The sequence below is a fragment of the Podarcis melisellensis genome (genome assembly GCF_964234715.1).
Source record: "Podarcis melisellensis genome assembly, chromosome: 14".
Taxonomy (NCBI): domain Eukaryota; kingdom Metazoa; phylum Chordata; class Lepidosauria; order Squamata; family Lacertidae; genus Podarcis; species Podarcis melisellensis.
In genome coordinates this window covers 26,430,872-26,456,230 of record NC_138546.1, presented here as the reverse complement: position 1 = coordinate 26,456,230, position 25,359 = coordinate 26,430,872, and the positions used below count along the sequence as shown (strand labels likewise).

Here is a 25,359-nt window from a genome sequence, read left to right as displayed (position 1 = left end):
TTCTACCCTAGGCCCGCCTCTCCCTCTCCCTCTCTTTCCTCCCCTCTTTTGCCCTGGCAGAGGCGGAGCAATTTGTGATTGGCCAAGCGGTTGGCGTGTTGTGATTGGGCTTCCGTGCCGAAGAGCCGGAGGGAAGGAGTAAACAGCAATCCCGGCCTCCGTCCTTCCCATCCTTGCACACGTCAAATAGACGGGTGCCTTGGTTTGATTGACGGCGCGAGAGCTCTCGCTTGCGGCCCCGCCCCCTCATTCCTTGCCTGTGTGGCTCTCGCGGGAAGTTGGAAGGGGGCGGCGTCTCCTCGCCGAGGCTGCTGCTGCTGCTGCTGCTGCTCTCCGCGCGCGCTCATTCACTCTCTTTCTCTCCTGCTGAGTGGCTGCTTGGGCCGGGCTGCCCCAGAGGAGAACGGAGGGGAGCGGAAAAAACCCTGTGTTTCAAGGACCCGTCCGCGCAGGTAAGAGGGTGAGGCGGTAGGGCAGCCAGTCAAAAGTGGGGTGCTGTGTTTGTGGGTGCGGCGCCCTTTTCTCCCCTGGAAGAGCCAAATGGGGTGGGTGGGTTGGAAGAAGGAAAGGGGTGGGTCTCTCTCTTTTGCCTCCTGGGGAGGGGTGTCTCCTCATTTGGGGGTGTTTGGGGAGGAAGGTCTTCTCAGTATTTGGGGAGGGGGTTAGAGGAGGCCAGCAAGTCTAGGAAAGGATTGTGGGGTGGCTTGCTCTCTCCCAGTAACTTTCCTACCTTATGTATTTGAGGGACAGTCCCCCCTTTTTACTATAGGTGGAAGTTGAGGGGGGTCCTCTTTCCATTCCCTCCCCTAAAATTATACAAATGAGGGAGAGAGAGAGAGAGAGGAGGTACCTTTTTCTGAGAAAAAGGGCTTTTGTTTTCATGGAGGGTTGCTCTGCCCACCCCCTTCATAACAGAAATGGTTAGGGTCTGGCCTTCCTTCTGGGACTGGGCTGGACCCATGGCTGCTCCCCAATGCACAACAATCACAGCTGACCTTTGTTGAGCTCTTCCCTTTCCTTGCCCCAGGAGTCAGAGGTTTGGGGTTTTTTTGGGTGCTTCTGGATAACTCTTTTTCTTCCCCTCAGGATACATGGTGGGTAACAGCTGTGTTAGTGTTGGCTGTGTCAATGTGCAGGTAGCCCTTTGCAAAGTGAGGCAGGAGTCTGCCCCAAGAGCCTTACAATGTAAAAAAACAAAACAACCCTCAAAATATGTTTCTTTCAGTGCTCTGCCTGACTAGTGCTAGGGCACCCCAGCTTTCCTCAACCTGTTGCCCGTTAGCAGTCTTGGACTACAACTCCCATCAGACGCTGTGTCATACGGCTGTGCTGGCGTAGAACTTATGGCTGTGCTGGCTGACACTGATGGGAGTTGTAGTCTACAACAGTTGGACAGCACCAGGTTGGGGAAGACTCCTCTAGTTGTGATTGTTCTGAGAAGGTTATCAGTGGCTACTAGCCATGATGGCTATGCTGTGCCTCCAAGGTTGGAGGCAGGAATGCTTCTGAATACAGTTGCTGGAAACCATAGAAGGGGACAGTGCTCATGTGCTCAGGTCTTGCTTGCTGGTTTCCCTTTGGGCCGTCTGGTTGGCCACAGGATGCTGGACTAGAAGGGGCATTGGCCTGATCTAGCAAAACTCTTACATTCTTAAGATGACTGCAGAGATAACAGTTTTGGTGCTGGTAACAGCCAAAAACTTGCAGGTTTTTTGTGGTGTGTAGGAGAAGGAGATATGTCAGGGTTCAATATGTCTGAATGGGCAAATCCAGTGGCTAGCAAGATTTCCACTGTGTCCTGGCCTTGTATGATTCTAGCTAGAGGGACACTTTGAATTTTGGGGTTGCCTGAGACTTTATTTTTTTGGTAGTCTCAGTTGCACCCGTTGCACTGTCTTTGAGTCTTTTAGTGGATACTCTATCTGTTCCTTTCCTTTTCCATGTGAAGTTCACATTTTTTTGGCTGCAGTCTCTGAGAATCTAGATTTGAAATGGAGAGCAGAGCGTTTGGAATTTCACTGAAAAAAGATGTTGTCCACTTGGGATGTTGATGCTCGCATCATTGTTAAACAGTTGGGTTTGTTGCTGGTGCATTGTGTGGCCTAAAGGATGAAAATTTAGCAACCCTGAGAAAGGTAATTAGCAAAGCATATGGAAGAATTAATGGTGCATTAGTAAACTGGAGTGTAGATAATTTGCAAGCCTGACTTAACTAGGTATGAAGTGATGCGCACTTTCTGGGGGTTGTGTTAACTTGCAATCTCCAAGGTTGCCCACCTGGCCAAAAAAGCTGCGCCTTTGTGTTTGTTTCACTGCTGTGCAGGTGTAGTCTGGGCTTGGGATCAAGTTTGTGAATAGCTCTTTGTGTGGTGCCAGCACCTGCACTCTCAGGACCTAGGCAGCAAAGTGAACCTTGTGGAAAAAATGGTGTTGCATGAGTTAGCTGGAGAGGAGCTGTTTGAAAAACAAAGGCAGCTCTCCTGGTCTTAATTTAGCACCTATTACCAAAAACGATGCCAAGTATTCTTTGGGGAGCCGTGGGTGTCACAATGGAGGGGGGAATATGTGGTTTTATAAAGTGGCGCTGCTGTCATTTGACGTAACCAGTGTTGGAAATGCTGTGAATGGTCTGTATTGTAGGTGACGGCAAGGTGTGCTTAGGTCTTGCGTCTTTCCAGACTCGTATGGGGAAAGTATTTCCGTGTAGGAATAAGAATTCCTAGAACTGGTATAGTGTGGCACAGTCTTCATCAACCTGCAGCCTTCCAGATGTTTTGGATGACAACTCCCATCAGATGCAGCTCAGCACATCCATATTCCCTTCAGATGCAGCATCATACAGCTATGCTGACTAGCAGTGTTAGAAGCTCAGATATATAAGCTAATTGCCAAATGGCACCTTAAACTTAAGTTATGGTCACCACAATGAAATGCCCAGGCACCTTTTTTCCTGTGGAATTTGTTATTATTTTTATACCACTTTGTATTTTAAAGAAGAAAATCTCGAAGCAAATAAAACAAATTCAAGCTTCAAGGAAAATATTTTAGACCCTTTTAAAAGTGACATTTTGCTTTCCCCATATTTATTTACCTAATTTATATAGCTTCCCCATAGCGGGAGTACTCCAGGAAGCCAGTGTGGTGTAGTGGTTATGAGTGTTGGACTAGGATATTGGAGATCAGGTTTAAATCTCAATTCAGTCAGGAAGCTCACTGGGTGACCTTGGGCCAGTCATAGCCTCTTAACCTACCTCACAGGGTCGTTATAGGGATTAACTGAGGGGGGGGGGGAGAAACCATGTACTCCTTGGAGAAAAAGATGGGATATAAATGCAGTAAATAAGCTCTGCTTACCTAGGGTTGCCATATTTCAAAAAGTGAAAATCTGGACACAAAAGTTTTTGTTTTTATTTTATTTTGAGCCAAAGTTGCTTTTTTTCCTTTCCTTTTTCAAAATCTCAATTTCAAATTTCTGACTTCTGTACTTCGGCTATGTCTGGATGTACGGCAGCCTTAGCTAAAAGGGCCAGCTAGATGGAGATGTCTGTCGCCAGCCAAGCATCCAGAGATCCAGTTGCACCCATGCCCATTGCAAAATGTGCCTGGCGCCTAGCTAATTTCTTACATTGGTAATAACCAAGATGCTGACAGGGGAACCTTAAGAATCCCTAGTTGAAATCTTGCCTCTTGCATGTGCTTACTAGGTTTGAGAATAGTAATTCCTACAGTAATTTTGTGGTCACATTGAACATGTTCAACTGCTATATAAATGCTAAGTACTATTAATAATGTGGCACCTATGTGTTGATGGCAGCGCATTATCATTCTGTACCAGAGAATCTCTGAATTTGGGCATTTGTGGCTTCTCAACACATGTGTACACAGCAAGACTAATCAGAGGCAGTATCATTAATATTTCTTACGCGAAATTGCCTTTGCAATTTGAGAGCCAGTGTGGTGTAGTGGTTGCAGTGTTAGACTATGACCTGGCAGACCAGAGTTCAAATCCCTGCTTAGCCACGAAGCTCACTGGGTGACCCTGGGCCAGTCACTGCCTCTCAGCCTCACCTACCTCACAGGGGGGTTGTGCGGATCAAATGAGGACTTGGAGAAAGAACCATGTATGCCACCTTGAGCTCCTTGGAGAAGAAGGTGGGATATAAATGCAGTCAATAAATTTGCTTAAGCAGTTTGCTCACATATTGAGCAGCGCCCGAATACTTATCCTGGATGGTGGGAAGCACCGCCTGAGGAATTCAGGTTTCCTCTTCCTCCAGCCAAAATGGGTCAGTATTTCTGGAAATACTTGCTGCTGTGCTTTTCTTGCACAGCTGATTGATAAATGCAGGGCTTTGTCCTGGAGAGAACTGACAGCAAGCAGTCTATTTTCTTGTTGCTGGTTGATGCTGGCTTGAGAACTGAACAAAGCACTTTAAGAAATATATAAAATTTTGTGCTAGGTGTGATGTCGTTTGCCATGATGCTAGAATCCTGGCCGAAAAAGACAATCTCCTTTAACTAGGCATGATGTGAACAGTGGTTTGATGACTGATTTAGCCATTGATTGGCAGCAAATCATGCTTTTTATAGGATGAAGAAACAGCGCCACAATACCTGCATTATGATAAATGTGTTGTGATAGAATTGCACTGCCTTGTGGTACCCAACATTAACTCCAAGGTTCTCACCCCTGATGTTACAGCCCATCGTCCCCTATATTTCTGATTCAAGTCTTCCTGTGTTCATGTTGCAGCGCAGCCAAACCTCATCACCCTAACACAAGGGAGGCAGCACTGAAGACTCTGGTTAACCTCAAGGTTTCCATAATAAGGAAAGTTTATAAGGGGGAACTCCAAAACAGCAGCATATGGCAGGGTAGACAATATGAAGCCCTCCAGGTTGTTTGGACAACAGCGCTCATCAGGCTCAAGCAGCACAGCCAATGGGCAAGGATGATGGGAGATGTAGTCCAAAATCTCTGGAGGGCAGGACCACCTATGGCATAAGGACTCCATGGCATGGAACATTGGCTGACTGAGAGGGGAAAATATGGGAACTGGGTGGCAGGGGGATGCAGTGGAGTAGGTTGGAAAAAGGAGGAGACAAGTTACCTGGATATTAAAAGGATAAAATAGACCCCCTTTATTGTCTAGGTAGGTGAACTCTTCCAGAGGTGGAAGTGAGAGCTACCTATAGACATGAGTGGACAAATCTAAATATTTTAATATAGCTTGGGCTGGGCAGAGGGGTCAACCTCACAACTCAGAGCCTCCCGCTGACCAATAAGAACCAGCTCTGTTCCATGGGTATAGAATACTGACTGACTGTGGATGCAATGAGGCAACTGGGTCTCTGAACAAAATCAACGTTTTGTTGCAGGATCCAGCTTCACTTCTGTTGCCCCAGTGTATGTGGTGCAGAGTCACTCCTTAGCAACCCTCCTTGTTCCCTCTGCTGCACACAGACTCCATGACTGCCTTTTGACATTGTTGTTGTTGTTGTTATGCATTTGTTTCCAAGGAGTTCAAGGTGGCATACATGGTTCTCTGCCTCCTGTTTTAATCCCCACAGCAACCCTGTGAGGTAGGTTAGGCTGAGAGGCAGTGACTGGCCCCCAAATCAGCCAAGTATGGCTTTGAACCTTGGTCTCCTAGGTTCTAGTCCAGCACTCTGACTACTGCACCACACCAGATCTCATTCTGCCTCTCATTCTGACCTGGTTGCTTGTATTTGAGTCACCCCCCCCCCAATAGCTCCAAAACTGCTTCTTTTTCCCTCTCACATCTTGAACCAATCCTTTTATGAGCCACACTCTCACTTCTGTTTCTTGGCCTCCTGTGACACCTGATTCCCTCTTACCATTGTGGACCGCTCTCACCATTCATCTCTTTGTCTGGCTAACATAGACTGTGAGCTCTCCTCCACCCTCCACTGCAAGGCTTGTGTGTGTCTTATGTACAGTGTCTAGCACACGGTGCTGTATAAATGTTAAACTGCGGCAGCACCAGAAGGTTAGCAAATGGGCTTCTTAGTCTTTTAATCTGCACTCCGTTTTCTGCCCTTGGCATGAGATGCGAGACAAAATTAATGTACCGGCTTCCGTTTTTCAGGAGGAAAATACACACCAGTCGTGTTAACAGGTGTGTCTGGTGAAGCTTCAGTGGCTCCCTGATGTTTGCATTAATATTGCAGCCTCTGTGGACAAGCTGTAGGTTAGCTAAAGCACACAGCAGGGTTTAATAAGACGTGGTAGGAGAGAACTTTGCGCAGGCCATGGTGTTGTGCAGTTTATTTGCAGAGCTCAAAATTAGCCGGGGCCCTATAATGATTAGCAGCTGGCCGATAGCCCAGAAAGACGCACAGAGCCTGGATCTGGCAGCCCTTGGCAGTAATTTTCTGCAAGACAATTGTCCCTTAGCTCTTTTTATTATCGGATCGATTCTTTGACAATAGCACTTCTGTTTACAATGCTGATTCTATCAGGGTGCTTTCCGTAGTGTGGCCGGGTGTGACCTGGTTGCTCTCGTAGCTGCACATCTGTTTTCAAACCTGGCCACTTACCTTTCTCTTATTAGACTCCCCTTTCTCAACAGTCCCCACCCCCACCCCCTACAACCCATCTGAGCTGAACGGAGTGTGGAGCTGTGTCAGTTTGCTATGTTCCACATCCACTTGCAGGCAGACGTTCTCTAGGTCATCCACTCTGCTGCAAACAGTGCGCTGCCCCCTCTAATCAATTTGGAGTCCTCTAGGCGCTGGTGCAAACAAAGCCTTGCATGATGCAAAACAAGCAGAAGGGTTGGCTATACTGGACTGGATGAAGTGTCCATCAGGTTCAGCACTCTGCTTCCCAACAGTGTCTAGCTAAGGATACTCCTGGAGAACTCTCAAGGAGAGCATGATGGAGATAGGCACTTACTGTGAGTCCCTAATAAGGCTGGGCGATACCTGGTTTTCAACAGCATGATATATCACCAGCTAAATACCACGATATACTGATATATCTCCATGTCTGAAATAAGGATGAAACGATGTAGAGGCATTGGCTGGCTTCACAGTTTTTCCCCACATTGTGATTTTTGCACCGCGCGTGCACGCACAAACACCCATGTTTCACAATATATTGCCAGGTCAAAAACAATGAAACCGATACCACGTTTTGGGATGATACCCAGCCTTAGTCCCTAGCATCCATTGTGCAGGAGTGTACTACCTTGTATCTGGGATTTCTGCCTTGCTATAGTGGCTAATTACTAGACTGCTCTTGTGCTTGAATCCTGCTTATTGGTTTCCTGCAGGCAGCTGGTCTGCAATTGTGAGAACATGATGCTGGACTAGATGGGCCGTTGGCTTGGTTGTAAAAAAAACCCCTCAAAGCGGTTTACAAAAGATAAAATAATAAATCAAGACAGAATCACAACCCTGCTTTAGACTGATAAACTCACAGAGGAATCGGTTTGCTAGCTTCAGTTTTGTCCAGTAGCCAGTCAAGAGAACCTGTGACCAACCAGATGTTGTTTTTCAAGGTACCAGGTGTGTTTTGCTGCTAGAGGGCTGTGTTCGGTTGGCGGTCTCAAGTTGTGTCAACCTGTTCTGCAGTAACTCTTCTTTTTGTAGTCATTATTATTTCTGCAGGAATAATAAGGTCAAATGAAAATCTGTGCAGAGAATGGAATTACAAACTAAGCCAAGTAGCAGAAATAATAAGTGATTACTTTTCTGGTGGATTTTCCTTTAGTGCAGTAAGCATGCCTAAGAATCTGTGCTAAAGATAGCCTTCCACAATCCTTTTGGATGGAGATAATACATATATTAATGATTGCAAGGATTATGTATGTGAGGAGCTGGGGGGGAATACAGGGAAACCAAATAAATTGGATATACAGTGCGATCACAATTTATGCACATTTAACTTGTTCGATTGCAACCTTGCACGGTAGAAGGCCATCTGGTTGAAATTGTGCAAATTGGGAGACCTTAAGAGCTGTTTTGTGTTGGGTGCAGAAAGAGCTTTTAAGCTCTATGGAGGTTCCAAGGGGAAGGGCCCTCTCTACAGGTTAGATGGCTTCCAATTGCTTCCTCTCCTCTCCTCTAGAGGAAACGAACCAGCAACAGAAGGGGACGGTGCTGGTGCAGTAGACAATGTTGATAAGCCCTCTTCCTCAGTCTTCTGGAAGTTCCAATCCTTCTAAACAAAGACAGTTTTTGGCACCTAACCAAACTCCCCAAAACAGCTTTAGCAAATAGCTTCTTGGTTATAATGCCTTAATGCTTCCCTTTCCCACTTCCCCTTTCTCCTTTCTGTTTAGTCCTATCCGGAAGTCCGTGTTATCCATCCTCCACATCTCAATCTATGGGACTAATCTCCTCCTGCTCTCTGCCCAGCATTGTCTTTGAATTGTAAGAAGCTTTTCTCCTTTTTAAGGCATAAATCTCCTCTTTATGTTACCTTCTCAGATGAGGATGCTTTTCCAAACAACATGCAAGGAGAATAAAATACGAGAACCATTTTCTTACCTCTGCGTTTTCCGCTCTCTTGCCAACAGAGAAGCGAAACCACTTTATTTCACAAGGAACAACTAGGCTTCATGGAATTGTAGAGTTGGGAGGGACCCCAAGGGTCATCTAGTTCAACCCCCTTCAATGCAGGAATCTTGATTAAAGCATCCAAGACAGATGACCATCCAACCTCTGCTTGAACACCTCCAGTGAAGGAGAGTCCACAGCCTCCCGAGGGAGTTGGCTCCACTGTTGAACAGCTCTTACTGTTCTTCAGGTTAACTGTCTCTGAATTGTAATCAAGGGCTGAACCTGCCCTCTTTCCCTGCCACAGATATTAAGGGACACCAACTCGCCTGGCTAAGGATAGGTGAGTCTGTGTAGATTTGTCATAATGAATGTGAATCTTGGCCAGACTGAACACTTTACGAATCTGCTTTCTTCCATGTAAGTATTCTCAGAGCCTTTGAAAGAAGTGGTAAAAAGCACCACTCTTCCAGCAATCTCCTTCATTCCCACATACAGTTCAAGGGATAATAATGTAACTACCTCCCCACCTCAAGACCAAGAGGGTTAGGGGGAGAGAGCGAGTAGGGGGAGCTTAGAGGCTTCTTGGACATCAAAAGGAGACTTCAAAGGTGCTGTTGCACCTGCAGAATCCACAGTTGTGGCCTTGGGCTCTGGATTTGAAGCAAGCAAAGATCATGCATTAGTCAGCTCTTGCAATTTCTCTTCATCTCTGTGCAACCAAGTGGTGACTGTTAGAAAGAGCTGCCTTGTTAGTGGAGCTTTGCTAGAGCCTTTCATTGAGGCTGGGTGACTTGTGGAAATTTCTTTGGGCCAGCCTTGATGGTGGCATGTCCTGCTGTCACACTTGCCCAAGCCCTGATTTTTAATTGTAGATGTTTGGGACACCTTCACACTTGGACAAAATTCATAATGCTAAACCTATTTGATATCTTATGAAACTGTACGCCAGAAGATCCAAGGCAGACAAAATTCATGCAGCACATAGTTAAACTATGAAACTCACTTTCTCAGGAGACAGTGATGGCCACCAACTTGGATGGCTTTGAAAGAGGATTAGACAAATTCACAGGAAGAGAAAGGCTATCACTGGCGACTAGCTATGATGGCTATGCTCTGCCCACAGCCATACTTCTGAATAGCAGTTGTTGGAAACCACTATAGGGGAGAGTGTTCTTGTGCTCAAATTCTCATGCCAGTGAGAACTGGATGCCTAACCAGATGAGCAGTCTGCAGCAGGCCCCAATTATATTCTTACAAGCGTGTGTTTCTGACTTCTATATGCCTGGAGTTGCCACCTCATTATTATTAATATTAATTATTAGTATTTCTAACAGGTAAGATTCAAACTCCTAATCTGCAGCAACCTCTTCTTTAGTATCCTGGAAATTCTTCACCGTGTTCTTGCCCCTCTAGCTACGGCAAACCCGAGAAGCTCCCTGGCTGGTACTCAAAAGAAGCGCTAAGCTCCATTCCAACACAGATGCTGCTGCAGCTTTTTATGAATTAAATAGTAACATGTCTGCGACGGGCTCGGACAGCTGGCTCCGGGCTTTAGTTGGGTTTGTGAAGCTGCCTTAGCAAGTGAGGAGGAGCGAACTCCCAGCCTGCCACGGGGGGCATGTCCTGTTGGTGCAATGATTAATGCACGATGGTGGATGCCAGCGCATCTTGAGTCCTGGGTGGCTGTGTAAAGTAGGTCAGCTATTTTTTAAGTCATGATTATTTTATCAATGTTCCTTTGTAAGGAGGGGGGGATAATGTGTGTGTGTGTGTTTATTTGAAAATGGCAACTTCATTAGCGATCAGCACAAATGGGAAATGGGTGCTTTCCTGTCGCTCAGTTTCCACCTGTGCTACCCAAGCATTTATTTTTTTATTTGCTGCATTTAAAGCCCACCTATTCCTCTTAGGGGTGCAAAGTGGCATACCTGTTTTCCACACCCATGCACCCCACAACAACACTGAGAGGCAGTGACTGGCCCAAGGCCACAAAGTGAGCTTCATGGCTGAGTAGGGGTTTGAACCCTGGTCTCCCAGGTCCTAGTCCATTACTCTAACCTGTACAGTGGTACCTCGGGTTACATACGCTTCAGGTTACAGACTCCGCTAACCCAGAAATATTACCTCGGGTTAAGAACTTTGCTTCAGGATGAGAACAGAAATTGTGCAGTGGTGGCGCAGCGGCAGCAGGAGGTTCCATTAGCTAAAGTGGTGCTTCAGGTTAAGAACAGTTTCAGGTTAAGAACAGACCTCCAGAACGAATTAAGTACAGTGGTACCTCGCAAGACGAATGCCTCGTAAGACGAAAAACTCGCAAGACGAAAGAGTTTTTCGTTTTTTGAGTTGCTGCGCAAGACGAATTTCCCTATGGGCTTGCTTTGCAAGACGAAAACGTCTTGCAAGTTTGTTTCCTTTTTCTTTTTCAATGCATTCCTATGGGAACCCGTGCTTCGCAAGACGAAAAATTCGCAAGATGAAAAAACTCGCAGAACGAATTAATTTTGTCTTGCGAGGTACCACTGTACTTAACCCGAGGTACAACTGTACGCCATACTGGCTTTCCAGCATTGTCCTGTTGTGATTGCAAGCACTGGCAGCATTGGGGAGCTTGGCACTGAAGTCTTAGAATCACAGAATCATTCTTCTAGAGTTGGAAGGCACCACAAGGGTCATCTAGCCCCACCCCTTGCAGTGCAGGAATCTTTTGCCCAACATGGGGCTCAAACCCACGACCATTAGGAGTCTCATGCTCTGACTGAGCTATCAATCATGAGCCATCTTACGCCTGTTTACTCAGAACCACTGTGCACAGCATCAGTCACAGCAAACATGGCCAATGGCTAGGGATGATGGGAGCTATAGTCCAACAATACATGGAGGACCAAAGGTTCCCCACACCTGGTGCGTAGGATTGCAGCCTTAACCTCCAAAAGCCTTTGAACAATTCAGTATTTATTATTATTAGTTAGAGCCTCTTCTTCAGCCAGAAAAGTGGCTCCTTGTATGATTTACATGCATAGTTTGTGAAAACAATACAGTCTCTACGCACCAGCTTAACAGTCTAAAAGACACGGCATGCAAGGGAAGAGGGACAGGGAGGGAAGAGGGGAAGAAAAGCAAACTCTGGTATCCGTCCTTAAAAGCTAAATGGTTCTTATAATCAGCAGGAATGGAAACAGTTCAGTGGCAAGAAGCCCAGCATGATTGAGCGGGCCTTTCAGGGGCACAGATGGAGGTCAGCCCTGCTTCCCATCAAAGGTAGCCTGCTGGGATGGCAGCTACCAGCTCCTTCCACCACAACCCTCTGCCTCCGATTTCGGGAGGCTTTCTCGATTTCGGGAGACTTTCTTGCTGAATTTTCAGCAGGCAATTTCATTCTCTCACCCTGCCCTGAAATCATCTCCTCCTGGGCTATGTTTAGAGGAGTGGTCCCCCTCCCCTCCATTTGAGGCAGAGGACTCATTAAAAATGCAGCGTTTTCTAGGCCACGAAACTCGCTGTTTTACTCTGGAATTAGGCTTCTCAAAGCAAATCCTTTTATCTGTTCCAGCTCAGCAGAACAAGGAATGTTGGATGCTCTCACATTTTGGGAGTGCTCAGGACTCTCTCCCCCCGCCCCTCCGCTTTTTCAGATGGCAATGAGATTTGCTCAGCTTGGAGATCAGCTGATGCCTTGTCAGGCTTGGTATTTAAACTAGACAGCAGCCTGGCATCTGACTGGCTTCCACACCTCCTGCTTCTGTCTGTCATGTGCGAACCTGGACACATATCCTGTTTAATGGATGCACTGCTTAAGTGATTAATTCTCGGAAGTGATTGGGTATGTTTCCATTCGTTTTCTTTCCCCAGACTCTGGAGGAAACAGACTTTTCGGTTCTCTGCTCAAAACCTTATAGTCAGGGCTCAGTGCAGAGTTCTACATTTTATTCAAGAGCTCTCGGTTCTTGTGGCTGTACCAGGGGGCCGAGGCATCTGCTTCATGGAGGAAGAGGGCTATCAATGGCTACTAGTGACAATCGCTATCCTCTGCCTCCACAGTTGGAGGCAGCCATGCTTCTGAATAGCAGTTGCTAGAAACCGCAGGAGAGAAGGGTGCTCTTCTGCTCCAATCCAAAATGAGCCACCTAGTCCACCATCCTGCCCTTGAGACTGACCTAGAAACTCCAGCGGGTGCAGAATGCCGCAGTGAGACTCCTTACGGGGTCCTCGCCGCAGGATCACATTCACCCGGTGCTATACCAGCTGCACTGGCTCCCGGTGGAGTACAGGATCAGGTTTAAGGTTCTGGTTTTAACCTTTAAAGCCCTATACGGCCTAGGACCCTTGTACCTACGGGACCGCCTCTCCTGGTATGTCCCACGGAGGACTTTACGGTCTTCAAACAAAAACATCTTGGCGGTCCCGGGCCACAGGGAGGTTAGGTTGGCCTCAACCAGAGCCAGGGCTTTCTCGGCTGTGGTCCCGATCTGGTGGAACGCTCTGTCACAAGAGACTAGGGCTTTAAGTACGCAGTGACTGGGTTTTAAGTAGGCAGTGTTCGTCAGCTGTGAGGATCTTTCTCCACGTACTTTTATCGACTACGTTGTACAGAATTTGTTGGGAGTGTGCACACAAACAAACACCCTCTTTAACTCTGTTGGCGGCCTCTTTATTTTAATACGTAAGATGCCTTGGAGGAATTCTAATCTGGAAAGGTAGGTGGCATAGGATTGTATTAGATCTGAGCCACGAGTATTTGTACAGGGTTTTGCAGGAAATTCTGGAGATGGGCTTTATGGCTTATTTGAATGCATAATCCTGGGCTGCAGATGTAAACTCTCCCCCCGTCCCCACCTCCTCTGTTCTAGAAGACATTAATGTGCTGGCCTTTAGCCTCTGCTAGCTTTTAAGAAGTTAGGAAGGTATTAGCTCCTCCAGTTCTTCTTAATTGTGTTACACTTTGAATTACAAAAAAAAGTGCATTCTTTAAGTCTTAACTGAGACCCCACGTTTCCATTTTAAAAAGTAAGTCTCTAGTCCTAGGAAGGAAGTTGTGGGGTTTTTTTGTTAGTGCTTTTTATGGTGCATTCTTACTACATTTGTTTTTTGATGAATTTTCTGTTGGAATGGCAGGATATAAATATTCTAAATAATCCATTGTGTGCCCTTGCATGCTGGCACGGAGCTTGGTAGATTCTACATTTTACTTCCTAGAAATAGCCTAGATGCATTTTCATGGCTAACGTCATTACTGAGTGTTAGCTCACGCGTACTAATTTAAAGCAGGTTGTATTTCAGTTGATTGCTTGAACAACCAGATAACTCTGCTGTGCTATACTGCCCTGTTACAATTCTGGAGCCTTTCCAATCTGGGTTCAGGCCCAATTTTGAGACTGAGACAGCCTTGGACAGGTGGAGTGTACCAGTTTCTGCTGGACCCTTCGATAGCTTGTTTTTTAAATGGCTCTTCGGTTGGCAACGGGGGTGTGTGTGTGCAATGGCCCTGAGAAATGGGGAAGCAAATTTTGGACCCACACTAGAAACTATAGCTGGTGCAAAATCTAGTTGCTTCATAGACCATTGCATTCCAGATCTGTATCATTTGCAATGGCTTCCTGTTCGTTTCTGGGTTCTATTAAAGGCACTAGGACAAGGAAATTTGGAGCACCTGCTTCCTCCCACGTTGCTGTGTGCGGCCCTTATTCACGTAATGTTTTACTTTGAAGATCAGTGGGGGGCACAGTGAGAGCCTGACCAGCCATGGGTGCCCTGCCGCCTCCACCAATCGTGAAGAAGTGCCACCCATTTTGGGCATGTTCATTTGGGGCAAGGTGTCACCCCAAATCTGTGCAATTTACCCAAAATGTGTTCTGATGGCAGTGCCTCTTCTCCAGTGATGGGTGCAGCAAGGGCTCACAGCAATGGCAGGAGTAGGTAGGTGGCAGCACTTTTTGTTCCACTTCAAGTGGTAAAATGGGAAACACTGCTCCAGGGCACAGGAATGGGTCTTTTAGTTGTCCTTTTTTCAGAGTCTTGGTATTAGTTGCATCCATTTAAACTTTCCTGTAAGCCATCTTATAAGAGCTAAAATGGGAGCGGGATGTCATTTAAACAATTCGGTAGGTTTCTCCTCGTGCCTTAGCCTGGAATCCAAGCAGAATTAATGCTCCCTGAAAACTCATTGGCCATTTCATGAATTGTTCAAGAGCATGGGTAGGCAAATTAAGGCCCAGGGGCCGGATGCAGCCCAATTGCCTTCTAAATCCGGCCGGCGGACGGTCCGGGAATCAGCGTGTTTTTACATGAGTAGAATGTGTGCTTTTATTTAAAATGCATCTCTGGGTTATTTTGGGGGCATAGAAATTCGTTCATTCCTTCCCCAAAATATAGTCCGGCCTCCCACAAGGTCTGAGGGACACTGGGTCCCCTGCTGAAAAAGTTTGCTGATCCCTGCTCAAGAGGAACAATAATTACAACTCCTTGGGGTTGATATGATTCAACCATTAAGGGAGGACTCTCCGCTAAGAACATAAGAGGAGTGTGCTGGATCAGACCAGCAGTCCATCCAGTCCTGTTCTTACAGTAGCCCACCACAGTGTTAGAAATTAGCCAGGCACATTTTGTTTCTGGTGCTGGTCCAGTTGCGAATACGTGGAGATTTCTGGGCACCAGGTTGGCAACCACAGTTCAAAAACCTCTTCCTTAGTTCATAGTTAATTCCATTTCCACTGTATATGTTTCTTCTCCTTGCATACTCGGACTTGTAAGAGCAAGCTACAGTCAAGCAATGTAGTTGAGACCATAGAATTGTAGCATTGGAATCATCTGGCCCAAGCCCCCTGGCGAATAGACATTCCATTATGGCAACCATAACCTAGATTTAAGCTGTCATTTGGCACCATATCTGAGTTTCTGACACTGCCCACCAAATGCCAATTATGGGAAACCTACAGGAAGGATCAGAGGGCAGTGGCAACTGGCATGTAGAGGCATAATGGCTCCAACTTGGAGGCTGGACATAGCCATTGTGGCCAGCAGTCACTAATAGCCATCTGGATCTTGAATTTGTCTCTCCTTCTAAAGTCATCCAGGTTGGTGTCTGTGACTGCCTACTGTAGGAGAGAGTTCCTGAGTTTAACTGTGCAGAGCATTCAGCATCATTGGATAGCCCTGAGTTTTAGCATTATGAAAGAGAGATGAATTTTTGTTTTTTGGCACTTCTATCATGTCTCCTTTGACTCTCAAAAGATCCCTTCCTCCTCCCGATTGGGCCCCCTTTTAAAGATCTTTGACATTTCTCTTCCAAATGGAGTGGTTTTAGGTTAGATGGGAAATGCAGGCGGGGGGAAAACAACTCCAGTTGCATTTTGCTGTACTGTATTAAAATTTAAAGTGCTTTTTGGGTTCTTACGGTTGGAAGGGTGCTAATTAATTCATGATTTCACTAACAGCTAAAGTGTTCGAAAAGTCAGCTTGTTTATAGTTTCTGAAATCTCATAGGCTGTACGAAGTTGAGAGTCAATTGCAGCATGAAGTTGCAAGTGGGGAAAACTAGTTGAGGCTTTGGGGCACTTCAGTTTCTGACTTAAAATAAATACCGACCCGTGATTTGTTTTTAAAACTACGTTTCTGGATTGTGGGGAAAGAAGGTTGCTGGAGAATGTCTCCTCCGAGAAAGTAAAGGAGCTGGATTTCTGGAAAGTGTCAGCTGTTTCTGAGAATGATGTATGTGCAGCTTTTAAAGCCATTTCTAACACATCTTGGAATGCCTCGCTTAAGTGTGATATATGCGGTGAACTCTTCTCTTAAAAGCCTTGTGCAACGTGGCATTCACACCAGTAACAGGCACGACCTCCATTTCAACTCCAGCTGATTTCAGGCACTCAGACAAAATGTCTTTTAATTATTGTGGTTTCTACCTTGGTGCTGGGGACATTTTGGACCTCCAGATGTTGCTGGACTACAACTCCCATCATCCCTGACCATTAACTGTGCTTGCTAAGCCTGATGGGAGTTGTAGTCTGGCTGGCAGCAACTGGGGTCCAGAGGTTCTCCACCCCTGTTCTGTACCAAATTGGGTTCCATGGTGGATGAAAGGTGAGATATTAATGTACGGAAATAAGACATTCTTTGAAAACCAGCTGATACGTTTAACGTTCTTATTATAGCACTGTGTTTTCAGGTTATATGCCGCCTTGTGATGTTTTATATGAAAGCATGGCTTTAAAATATTAAAATAAATAAAAGTTTTCTGGATTCGATCTGGCTCAAGGGTAAGCAGTGACTAGTACCAACCTGGGCAAGCAAATTGGGGAGTAGTTTTTCCTATCACATGTCTGTGATTCCTTCATCGCAGGGGGTTGGTCTAGATGACCCTTTGTGACCCTTCCAGCTCTACCATTCTATTATCCTATGTCCAAATCCACCCAAGCCTGCTTAGCTTGTCTTTCCACAAGTCTTGTCTACTCTTATGAGTTTCTGACCCCTGCCTTACAGCTGGTCAACCAGAGCTGAGTATTGTAACAGTGGAAACATATCATATTAACTCTCCCAACAATCCGTAGGAGCTACCTACTTTGGGCACTGGGGATCCAGATGGAATTTGTCTTCAGATTTCGCCCCGAGTCTCCCATTGTTAACATGAGAATATAAAGAGCCTAGCCGAGGCATAAATGAAACCAGGGCTTACAAGATCAAGGAAAATGAATGTTCTTCTTGGTAGAGAAGCCATCTTTGCTGGATGAATATCCAAGCAATTATGAACTCTGCTTCTCCCTTTGATATATTTTTCATGGGTGTGAAAGCTACCTTCTACTTAGAAGATTTAATTGGATTCTGTCCATACAGACTGCTTGAAACTGAACTCTCTAGTTAAAAAGAAACATATCGTTGCCCATGTAATAAAATAAAATAAAACCAATGTATTTCAAAGTAAGCTAAAACCAGTAACCTCCTGGCTTTATCTACGAAGCTGTGATCTGATAAGTAGATCTTAATCTTTAGCTGCACAATTTATTGGGAACTTGGGTCCTTTGCAGGGCCTTTTAAACGAACGGGACGTGTGCAGGAGATGTTCCTGGCGGATTATGGGCAGAGTTTTTCCATGTCCTGTCCCTTGCCTTGTAGATAAAAGGCTTTCCCTCTCTCTTGCGAAGTTTCTTCCTTCTAACAGAAAAACGCTGGGGACTGGACCAGCAGACTGAGTCACTCTTTGCTTCTTATGGCTTGAGCTTCACAAAGCGAATTGTGTTTCTTCTGGTCTGTGTGTGCGTATCTTCCGACAAAGCAAATCCTAAATTGGATTAGACCCGAAATGCTGCCTTTCCCCTCATTTTCAGAGAGAAATAGAATAGGAAGAATCAAGCTGAACATGCTTTCCTTTCCCAGTCTGCCACCCAGCCATTAATGGAAACTGTCCAGCGTACCTGAAGCATTATTTGCTTGAAGACAGAGGGAGCCTAAAGGTTTTGATGCTAGTTGATTGGAGTCATCTAGCTCAGTATTGTCAACTCTGGCTGGCAGCAACTCTCCAGGGTTTCAGACAAGGTTCTCTCACATTTCCCTACCTGGAGATGCCAGGGAACATTTTGCATGCAATGCAGGCACTCTAGGACTAAGCTCCCCCCCCCACGAAAAAGGGGGGAGAGCCTTCAGATGGAGAATATCTGTGGCCCTCCAGAGGTTTTTAGACTCCTATCATTCCCGGCCAACCAGACTAGTGGTCAGCAGTGCTGGAAGCTGGAGTCCATCACTGTCTGGAGGGCCACAGATTAGCTATGGAATTCAGGTAATCTTGGCTTACAGTGTCTTTTTTTGGGATGGTAGCAATTGATGATGTGCTTCTCTAGTGATGAATTTTTCACTGAAAGCTAAAGATGGTTGAAAGAATGGGAGCATGTTGGGGGAATGCTTTTTTATAGCAATGGAAAGAGGACTTTTTTGGGGGGGGGAAACATCAATCACAATTGTGTGTCTTTGGGGAAGATGTTATACTGCTGGGCTGTAATCATTAAAAACCCACATATCAGTGTTTACAGCAGCTGAAGCCTCTTTCTCCTTGGTTCTGTTTCTTTGCTCCAAATTATATAAGAAATGCTGTAAAAAAACAAACCACCAAACACTTGGTTGTGAGGATTTTTTTATTTTTTATTTTAATGGCTGTAGCTTTTTCTTTTCTCCAGCCCTGGAAGGGAAACTTAACAATTTAATGGTGCCTGATGCACTAATAAAGATGCCTGCGTGGTTACGTTTAATCCTTTAAAGAGCAGAAAAGAACACTGAAGTTATCAGCATTCCAAAAGCAAGACACACAGACTTAAATATATGCAAAGCCTCAGAGAGGCTGGAGAAATGTACTGTGTTGCAGGAAGATCCTGACAGCCCCCTTGCATCTTTTTGCAAAGTGAGATCTGAATTATTAAAGCTGCCTTTGTTTATTAAATTGAGCCTCTAGCAAAAGGGTTAAAGCAGAGAAATGGCACATAGACTTTGACTGTATTGGGCATAATTTTTAATGGGTGTTACACTATTTTTTTTGTGTGTGTGAGAGTCTATTACTACCTTAGGGATGTTTCAGCAAGATGAGAAGAATGCATTTTGCATATTGGAAAATGGCAGCAATTTTGCCGCCTCGAGTGGGGAAGATGGTGAAAAAAGACTAAAAAAAAGAGGTTTTGTGAAAAATGTGCGCACACCCACCCAGGTTTTTGGAATGAGGTTCATAAGTACAAAACGACATTACTGAAAGTTTGTTTTCCAGTTCTGTGCTACTTTAGATCATTGGGCTGCCTTCATTTTTCTGTCGTTTCAACACTGGAGCATGGAATTCTTTTTGCAGTTCACTTTGTGACACATAATTTTTCCTCTCTGCTTTGCATGCCCCACTTCAGTTTTTTGCCCTTGTGCCTTGAGAAATATGCAGATGATGGAAAATCTTGGCCATTGCAGGGGCAGAGGAAGGACCTCTCCTTTACTTGGGATCTGCAAACCAAACTTTTTCAGGCTCCATCTGTTCCTGTGCTCAGAAGTATAAGAGATGAGGTTAACTTGTTCCAAGAGCAGAGAGAGCTTGGCTCGACAGGCTTGTGTTAGTTTTTTCTTCGGTTTTTAAATCTCTCTTCCCCACCACCCACCCTTTTTTAAAATAAAAATAAAATATGTAGACTTTTGAGTGGAACTCTGTAACTGTTTATTTAAAGCAAGAATCCTTTAAATATGGTTGGGGGATTTGAATCCAGTGTCTCCCAAAACGTTTAATGAAAGCCCTGCCTTTTATGACACCACCGAGCAGCTGCTGGGATTAAATCTTCAATTAGGTAGGATTGCGGCAGGCCAAGCAGATTAAACTCCTTTGCAGCTGAAGCAGCTGCCTTGAGGAAATGACATTTATGCGCTTGATCCCTTTTTGAGTTCCCCGTGTCAAGCCTTGAAACATATCAGCGGGGCTGCCTTTGAGAGCAGAAGGGAGCTGCCACTGCTGCCGAGGAGGAGGAGTTGCAGACAGCAAAACACACATTCAGGGGATCTTAACTATCTTTATTTATTTTTATTCCCCCAGATGGTTACTGGAAACCTTCTTAAAAGCTTGGATTCAGAGATGCATTAGTGTTTAGAGGCCTCCTTTTGACTTAAGGTAAGATGGTCTTAATCAAATCATCCTCTGGCCGTCTCGGTTTTTTGTCTGAACTCTCCCCCCCCCCCCCAGCCAGACTGGACTGGAGATGCTCTGAAATCACATAGGATGGCCCCTCCTGCTGCTTGGCATTTAAACAGTTAATATTCATTTTGTGTTAATAAAACTTCCCAGCTGCTTAGGTCATGTGGAGAAGGAGCTTGTGGTGGAAGGAAGGGCAGGCTGATAATCCACAAGGAGTTATAGTAGTATGATGATACTGTTGAGTTGGGGGTCTGTTGTGCATATAATTCAGAATTGCCTTGTTTGTTCAGTAAGCAGATTTGCAGCAGGGAGGGTGGTAGAGAAGCAGGGTTTGCAAAACGACCCCCCCCTTTAACACGTGCTAACTGGTGAAATTGACAGTCTAGGCTAGGTAAGCAGCAATTACAGGTATGCTGCAACATGCAATTACTGATTTCCCTCTTGCGACCTGAGAGCCTTCCTGAACCAAACGTGAATCTACTTGTTCAGGTTCGTAAGTGTTAACTGTCCAAAATCTCAATTTAATTGCTGCAAGGCTAGCAATGGGATTGCAAGGTAATGTTCCCTTTTAAAAGTTGAAAATTTTGTAGGGCCATGTGTTTTAAAAGACCACCAAATTTAAGCAAAATTAAACATAACAAAGCATGAAGATTCTTGAAAGCGTATGAGCTGTGATTACCATTTCTAGAGAATTAGTCGTCTTTGGCAGTTTTTTAACCACAGAGCTTAACTTGAGAGAACTGCTTATAATGGTGTGGAGGAACCTTCCCCACAAGAGTCTAGGAAGCATAATTAAAACACTGAACCTAGGCAGTGTGGTTTCAGATGTCAGTTCAATTCCCTTCCATGTTTATAGCTTAATAGGAGGATGGGGTTGGAAGCAGGAATTAAGACTGACAAAGAAACTCTTTAATCTAATGTCCCATATGATAGCCTTGTCATTTTCTGTTTAAAATCTCCCATGTGTTTATTTTTCTTTTCAAAATGGAATATTATCATTTTTTAACAGGGCATTTTAAATAGTGACCTTGTGTGGGCAGAATCTACACACTTTCTGTGCCCTGTGACGCTGTATAGCATTGCCAGATAACTTATGTTTTTAAATGTTCCAAATTCCTTATTTTCGAAAGGAGAAAAGTGTGATACATTTGTTCATCTTAACTGCTTGGCTAAAAAAGGAAGGTAATGAAGTTTTTCCCTGGAAAAACAGTAAATCGTTGTTAGAATTAGAATTGTGGTGTTTTCCTGCATTCCATACCTGAACAATTCAGCCAGTATTTTGGAATTTTTCATCAGGTATTTGCTATGTTCTTTGCGGAAGAATCAGTTTGGGTTCAGACTTAGCATAGTTCCAAAACATCAACTGATCATGGGCTTCATATTAACCTGCAACAAACGAAGTTCCAGTATGTGTATTTAATCTGCAGACAAGCTCCCCCCTCCCTTCTGCTGTAGGTTTAAAATGCATCCTATAAGTGCATTTTGCAGCCTGCTTATGGAGCCTCAATTCTGAGGTGTCTTTTGTGGATGAAAGCGCTTGCTGATCTGAATTTCGAAGGTTGATGAAATTAAACTGCAGGAGGACTGATGGCAATCTACAGAGCTTTAATGTTATGGCATTATACATATTTAGAAGCGGATTGGATTGAATCCCACTGAGGGAAAGCAGCCTTATTCATAGACCCCTGTCCTGGGCATGCTTTTTTTAAATAAAAAAGCCTGATGGATATGCTCAACATTATGATGAACGTGTTGCTTGCTGAAAATCATTTTGCTGTCAAAAGGACCATATCAGAGACTTGATTGCCTTAAGTGTAGTCTTGCGGGGCTTCTTTGAGGGTGGGGGAAAGAGAGAGGGGAGGGGAGGGATGATTGCAAAATCGCAATGCTTTGTGTAAACTGTTCTTGCCTTCATGAATTATTCATTTAACCCCCACCCCAAAGCATCAGACTGCTTGCTATATTGCAGAATTTAATACATCTTAAGTGACACTGAATTTGTTAATATGGTCGAAGGACGAGAACACGGGCTAGTTAAAAATATCTGTGCCCAGCATGCATCAGCAGGGAAGAAGGGCTTGTTGACTTGAACTGAAAAGGGTATAAATATGTGCTATATATGTGTGTGTGTGATATATCTGCATGCCTAATATTTTTGCCACAAGCAAAAGGATAGATTGGGCATTGTTCTTGAAAGCTTTGAGCAGACAACTTGGATGGCTTTAAAAGAGCATTGAACATGGCTACCCATGACTCCTAGCCACAATGCTCTGCATCTATGATCAGAGGGGTTGTGCCTCTCTGAATTCCACTTGCTGGGAACTGCAGGTGGACAGAGTGCTGTTTGACTCATGGCTTTCCAAAGGCATCTGGGTGGCCACTGTGAGAACAGGATGCTGGACCAGACGGGCCTCTTTTAGCCTCATCTTAGGCAAGGCCAGTGAGGCGAGGTGAATAAATTTGCCTCAGGCGGCAGATCCCATCCCTGCTGTTGTGCTGTTGCCAGCTCTGCCAGGACTTTACCTGTGCCACAGATCCCTTCCCCTCACTGCTGCTGCTGAGCCCTAGCCGCTGGCATGGCAGCGTGAGCACAGCGGTGGGCAAGGGTGCAATTGTAGCTACAGGGCTGGCAGCAGGGAGGGAGCCCGGATCTACAGGGTGAGGGGGCTGGCGGGGCATTTTTCCTGCACTGTGAAGGTACCCCAGGCTGTCCCGGGTCTTACGTCATGGTACAAGTGCTCGATGGATGGGGGGGGTCAGCACTGTCCCCATCATTGTGGCCTTGGTCAGACCACACCTGGAATACTGTGTCCAGTTCTGGATGCCACAGTTTAAGGATATTGACAAGCTGGAATGTGTGCAAATGAGGGTAAGAAGATCACAGGCTGGAAACCAAGCCTTATGAGGAACGTTGGAAGGAGCTGGGTATGTTTAGCCTGGAGAAGAGGAGACTGAGAGGAGATAGGATACCTATTTTCAAATATTTCACATGGAAGAGGGAACAAGCTTGTTTTCTCCTACTCTGGAGGGTAGGACTCAACCCAATGGCTTCCAAGCTACAAGAAAGGAGATTTCAACGAAACATCAGGAAGAACTTTCTGACAGTAAGAGCTGTTTGACAGTGGAACAGGTTCCCTTGGGAGGTTGTGGACTCTCCTTCACTGGATGTTTTTAAGCAGAGGCTGGATGGCCACCTGTCCTGGGTGCTTTAGTTGAGATTCCTGCATTGCAAGGAGTTGGACTTGATGACCCTATATGATCCTGTGTTTTGAGAGTACCACACCCTCCATCCTTGATGTTGTGTCCAAGTGCTCGGAAATGGGTCTCCTTGCCTCTTGGGTGCCTTCATGTTGCAGCTGCTACAGTCAGTCAGAGGCTTCTCATGGCACAGGGTGCCCTTCGCAGACTTCTGTGTCAAATGGGGCTTAGGAAACAAGCAGCAGTTGATGTGCCAACTTCCAGCTTGTCATTAGAATTGCCACTGGAGGGAAGGTTATCAAATGACGTTTCTTCTGCCCCCAAATGCATGGTGAAGAACTTCACTGGATGTTTTTAGTTCTAGTTGCATTTCAGTGGTTAATCCACACTTGCCTGTGCACTGTGAAACCCATGCTTTGCTTAGGCTTGTGTGAAGGGATGTCTAAATCCCTTCCGATTGGCTCCAAAGCCCCGAGCGTCCTGTGAGTGGGACGGCCAGGTTGGCTCTTGACCTGTTTGATCCCATTTTGGAGTTCCGAGATTCCAATCTTGGTGTTCCAATTAAAAATAGATTTATTGGAAGAATCTATTAGCATTGGTGGCATCAGTTTCTAAATAAGCTCGCCCACCTATCACGAGAGCCGAGCAGACTGGTAACTGGGGAGTTGGCCTGGTTGGGGAGGCTGTTTCACCAGGGAAAGCTGTGCTTTGAGTCGGGTGGCCAAGGGGTGGGAGTCCAGCACAATCCTCCTTAAAAGGGAAGTATTTCGCAAAGATAGGAATCTAGGAAGCTGCCTTATTCCAAGTCATGCCAGTGATTCATCAGATCTGTCTTATACCCATGATTCCCATGTGAGCAGTACTGACCCACAGGGATCACCCAGAGAGGCATGAAAAAGCAAGCGAGTAGCAGTGGGGCTCTGGAGGTGTGACCCTCTGAGTGCATTGTTCACTTTTTTTCAATTGACCAAGCTAGAATCTAGAGCGAAACACCTCCCTCGCTTCATATTTAAAGTTTTAGTGCTGTTGGCAATTTCCAAGCTACAGTATTTCCTTTGGTCGCATTTGTTTCCATTCACAATTCTGAGTTTGTTGCAATTCACAGCGAGGTCACAAGATAGGGTAGTGGAGGAATAACTAATTGAGCTACAAAATGACATTGAGCTGAAGCCAAGGTTTTAAGAGTTTTGGTTGCAGAAGGGGAATTTCTGAATGCTATCCTGCACTATGGTCGGCGGTTTGAGAAGCTCCGTGTTGCATTTCCAACATCATATTTGATGAAATGTGGTTTTCGTGTGGTCATCCGACTTCTCTTCAAGCAAAGAAATCAGCTGCCAATTACTAAACATGGTGATTTAAGACTCCTGCTAAGTTACTTTAAACCAGATGTAGGGAAACCTTTATCACTTCAACAAGCCAGTCCTGGACATTAAGAATTTACTGAAGTAGTCACTAAATGTGGCATCTAAGATTCTTGCTAAATAACTATCAGACTTGGAAATACTGGTATCACTTGATCAAGTTCATCAGTTTTGTTGAATTAAGTAAACCAAATACTTACAACTGGATTTTAAATAAATGTGCAATTAATCGTTACTGTTCTGAATGGTATTGTGTTATTATCTTCTTAATGGCTTGTGCCAAACACTATTATGAGTGATGTTTTTTATAGCGTAGGGCCGGAGCTGTTTATGGAACCAAGGGTGACAGGGTTGCCATTAACAGTTTGGGAACCACTGGTCTACACTAAAGGACAGCGGCTTTTCAAGATTTTGGGCAGGAAGCATTCTTACCCCTACCTGTTGATGCTGGAGATTGAACCTCTGCCACTGAGCTGCAGCCAGATGCAGAGGGGGAGAATAGATAGGTGCAGGTGAAACAGGATTGGCTATGTCTGAACAAGCACAGGCCAAGGAGTTAGCTGTGTGCCAAGAGTAAGTGTGTGGTATGGGGCAAAAGCAATTGGCAGTTGTCAGCCCCACCTGCCCTATAAATTT

General features: G+C 45.3%; 1 protein-coding gene across 3 annotated transcripts in view; it reads left to right on the top strand.

Moving 5' to 3' along the window:
* Nucleotides 1-316: 316 nt before the first annotated feature.
* GLCE (glucuronic acid epimerase) overlaps nucleotides 317-25,359 on the top strand; it is a 55,872-nt gene continuing 30,829 nt past the window's right edge. For 2 of the 3 annotated variants that reach the window (XM_081888561.1, XM_081888562.1), the window contains exons 1-2: nucleotides 317-452; nucleotides 20,066-20,140. The gene's annotated coding sequence lies outside the window, so the exon portion shown is untranslated. The remainder of the gene's footprint in view (nucleotides 453-20,065; nucleotides 20,141-25,359) is intronic. The other variant, XM_081888564.1, reaches the window with a different exon arrangement.